Below are 4409 nucleotides of genomic sequence, written 5' to 3' on the forward strand. Positions count from 1 at the left end.
ATGGTGCCAAATATTCGTCATTTTTGTTTAAAAGTATTGATGTTGATTCCACAAATATCAGACATTTCGAAATCACATATGTGCTGTCATAGTCTTCCATAAGTGCATATCGCATAAACGGAAAATAACAATAAAATAAATAACAAACCAAAACTAAAATTTGACAAAAAGATCAAAATGTAAATCCTATAACAGAAAAATACCCAGCTCTCATGACACACCAACATGGATAAATTCCATCGTGAATACTTAACTAGGCCGAAAATATGTTTACGCCCATTTACATATAATTAAAAATATATATATATATGGTCCACACACATGCTCGCAAACTTAATCCTACAAGCTATTCGATCATCTTTAGCCGTGCAACATACACAAAAATAGCAGACCGAAAAGACCATGAAAAATTACAATCCGAGGACAATATCGATCGATTTATAATGTATTATTATTGTTCCTCGATCTCGATCCCCATGCTATTGCTTCTGCAACTTCTTTTTCCCTTTCCTTTGCCATGATCTCACTTTGATGGATCTCAGAATTTTTCGTCATCCTAGGGGAGGGAATGGCATCAGGCAGAGACGGTTCCGTTTCCGGTTCCTCCCTAAGATAGCTAAGGGCTGTCACCACATCGCTCATAAAAGGTCGAACCGACATGTCTTCTTGGAGACACATAGCTGCAATGGCAATTGCTTGCTTGAAGCTTTTCTTTGGAAATTCTTCTTCAAGTAGAGGATCAGCAAGTTCTGAGAATCTGCGTGGTTCTTTGAATATTGGTTCAGCCTAAACACCAAAGGAAAAACATTTATGAACACATAATCTATCTACATCTTTTTTTTCCCTTTTCCGGACTGGTTGTGCAACTTAAATATTTTGAAGTACGTTTTGAACTATGATACAAGAATTTTGGCCAAGGAAAGCCTTAGATGAATCAAAGGAATGTGTAAATTTTACCCATTTCACTAAATTCTGTTTTTCGCCTCGCCTCCTGGTATCGATAGATCGTTTTCCGGTGATCAACTCTAACAGAACGACCCCAAAGCTATACACATCCGATTTTGCAGTGAGATGACCTGTTCTTTGATACTCAGGGGCACAATACCCGTACGTACCCATAACTCTCGATGAAACATGCGTCTTGTCGCCCACAGGTCCAAGCTTAGCTAGCCCAAAATCAGAGAGCTTTGCGTTGAATTCCTCGTCGAGCAGGATGTTGGATGATTTCAAGTCACGGTAGATTACCGGTGGGTTCGCCTTATCGTGCAAATACTCTAGACCTTTCGCAGCATGCAATGCTATTTTCATCCTAGGTGAGCCAAGGTAATGTAGTCCGACTTGGTGAAATGTCTGCAGAAATGTGACAAAAACAACATTCGCATGGAGCGAAAAACGTGTAATGCTCTTGGAAGACACAAAAATATGATCGATACCGAGTAGATGGTCTTCAAGAGATCCCAATGCCATGTATTCATACACCAAGAGTCTCTGTTCTCCATCAGCGCAATAACCGATCAGGTTTACGAGATTTTGATGGTGTAGAAGGCTTAACATCAAAACCTCTACAAGAAATTCTCGGTTTCCTTGTAGCCCGTTTCGATCGAGTTGCTTAACAGCTACAATCTGAATTCAAACGGCCCAAAAATCACCGCAAAAACAACAAAAATGACCATAAGTTCATTGATGTGATCAATATAAAAAAAAAAAAAATCTTGATAGTTATACCTGGCCAGTTTTATCAAGACATCCTTTATAAACACGACCGAATCCGCCCTCACCGAGCAAATTTTCTTGCCTGAAATTTTTTGTTGCCGAGGCCAGCTCCCTAAAGGTGAAAGTTTGAGCTGCAATATTGTTGTTGTTAATGTCTTCCCCGGTGGCACGCATGCTGTTTGTAGATTCTGCTGTAGTCTTTCTTGGCTTTTCTGCACAGAAATTTGGAGCATTTCAAATTCCCTCATCATAATATCAATACTAGCATTAAATATGGGATGCAAAAAGTTAAAGGCAGCAGGGTTTTCATGGCATACCGGGCCGAGGCAGTGGCTGAGACGAAGGAGGCAGTGGCCGCCGCTGTGCAGATGGAGGTTCTCTAAGATGATGGGCGGAGACAGGAAGTTTGCTTCTTGTCGCATTATTACCACAATTCTTGGATGCTTTTTTCTCATGGGACGAAAAGCATGAAAAACAACTCATAGTTGAGGCCTTAAAATTACAGGGAACACAGCAATCCCTGATCAATACTTGAACATGATTCTTTACAACTAATTTATATGAATTATCTTGGATCATAGGATTTCCAACGAATCGTTGTCTTCCCCAAAAAAAATCTATGTTTTATTACCAAGGAAATTAAATTAAAACCCCACAATTGTGTGGAATGATTTTGAGAATAAATCCCTCGAATTTAAGAGATTATAAAGAGAGAAAGATGAATTTTTTTTATCTTGTTTGAATCAGCAAGGGCAAGAAGCCATATGAAGAATGAAGGGAAATGGCTTTTATTTTGCTGTCCAAAATTGTCGGAGGAAATGGAAAAACAGTGGAAGAGAAGATACGAAGAATGCTCGTTGATGATACAACGACGCGGGGAAACCAATATGATGGACAAAATTAAACGAATTCACCATAAATTCATTTCAGGAAATTTCTTTTTAATGTATAAAATTTTATGCCATCAAAATTTTTAAGTTTGCTCGTGGATTTTGTATCTGAAAGCGGAAATCACGAATCGTATATATTTTTTAAAAGGATCTTGTTTAAGAAAAATTTGTGAGTTTTCTAATTAGACATTCATTGATATTATTATTGGATATCATCTTATTCTTGTAAATAATTAGCCAATAAAATAGCTAAATCCGTGCTATATTCAACTCTTAGATCCAACACATAGACACATTCATTCACAAATCTGAATTATGAGATCGTACAGTATCCATATGTTTCAACGAGCCTAAACCGCAATCTTTAGTCAGGCACTCACAATCCCCGGGAAGCTACATATGAATTAAATAGATATTCCCCATTTACAATTTGATCCTATCCTTTCCACTGCAGTAAGTCCTGGAACTCACAGAAGGTGTGCATCTGTTGTATACATCCAAATCAATCGTTCCACAACCTGCGACAAGAATATATATATATATATATATATATATATATATATACACATCAATGCTTGGATTACTATAAAATCAATGTGGCCAAAGTTTTTACCGAGTATGTCACCTGCCCGGAAGTGATTCATATCAGTCCAGTCCGGTTTAAAATGTTGAAACTCCAGCCCTAAGAATCTCCCACCGCTAGAGTAGTTGCATTAGCTGCATGAAACTGGTATATGAAACCAATGGATTTTCGAGCACACTCGTGCATCATCGTCATTATTTTTTAGTATTAAAAATCCAGGGTGACTTTCCAAGTTGTTAGTTAATTTCCATGTTGAGTCTCCTTTTATATTGTTGGTTGTGGTGATGATGGAGCCATTATCTGTAGGTGATAGGTTAGCAGTACCAGTTGATGAAATTCAAGCTTAAGGGATCTCTCTCATTATGATTCTTCGGTGTATCCGTCGGAATGGTTTGTTCAGATATTATTGACTTGTGCTCGATTTGTCCAAATATCAGACTGGCCCACTAAAATCACGAGGCTTCCTTGTAGCCCAATTCCGCCAGCCTTCGATTGCTCCGACCCAGTTTATATTGGCCCATTTTCCACCATACTAAATGAAATATATCTATAAATTATCATTTAATTTGTTAATTAATATAACTAACATAAGAAGTAATATACTTAAAATACAAAATTAGAAGGAAAAAAATAACAAAAGATATATAACACCGACTAGTCGCAGTTTCCTCAATCTCAGTCAACTAATGGCCATGGACAAACTTTAATTTGAACAGAACAATTCCCACTAGTTTGGAGTTCATCATCATCTTTTTTTTGTTGTTGTTTCCCTTCAATGGGCATAATTAATAAAAAAAAATAACATTCATAAAATGGGTCCTCGCTCGAATTGAGAAAAGTGCAATATTAATATATTTATGTGAAATTCAGTCTTTTCCTACTGTTGAAATTTTAGTCATTTTTAAACGTGACGCTGATACGACACTTATGAGTACTTATGTGGCTCTAATATGACATTAATATGTGTAGTGCAATGATTAAAATTTCTAAAAGTACAAGATAAACTACTAAAATAAAAATTAAATAACATAAATGACTAAAATTACAAAGAAATAAACACATTAGACCAAATTTGCAGTTTTTCATTTATTATCTTAATTATCTTAAACTACAGTCTACAAATGTTTTATATTTGTAAATATACTGCCATTTTATTACTTATAGGATGATCATATATACATGTGTTTATTTGCATGCGTTGGGTGTTTGTACAGTTTTTTTAA

General features: G+C 36.3%; 1 pseudogene; it reads right to left on the reverse strand.

The window, feature by feature from the left end:
• Nucleotides 1-226: 226 nt before the first annotated feature.
• On the reverse strand, nt 227-2800 carry LOC140804001 (probable serine/threonine-protein kinase PBL26; annotated as a pseudogene).
• Between the last annotated feature and the right edge of the window lie 1609 nt (nt 2801-4409).

Source organism: Primulina eburnea, chromosome 10 (assembly GCF_022965805.1).
Source record: "Primulina eburnea isolate SZY01 chromosome 10, ASM2296580v1, whole genome shotgun sequence".
Taxonomy (NCBI): domain Eukaryota; kingdom Viridiplantae; phylum Streptophyta; class Magnoliopsida; order Lamiales; family Gesneriaceae; genus Primulina; species Primulina eburnea.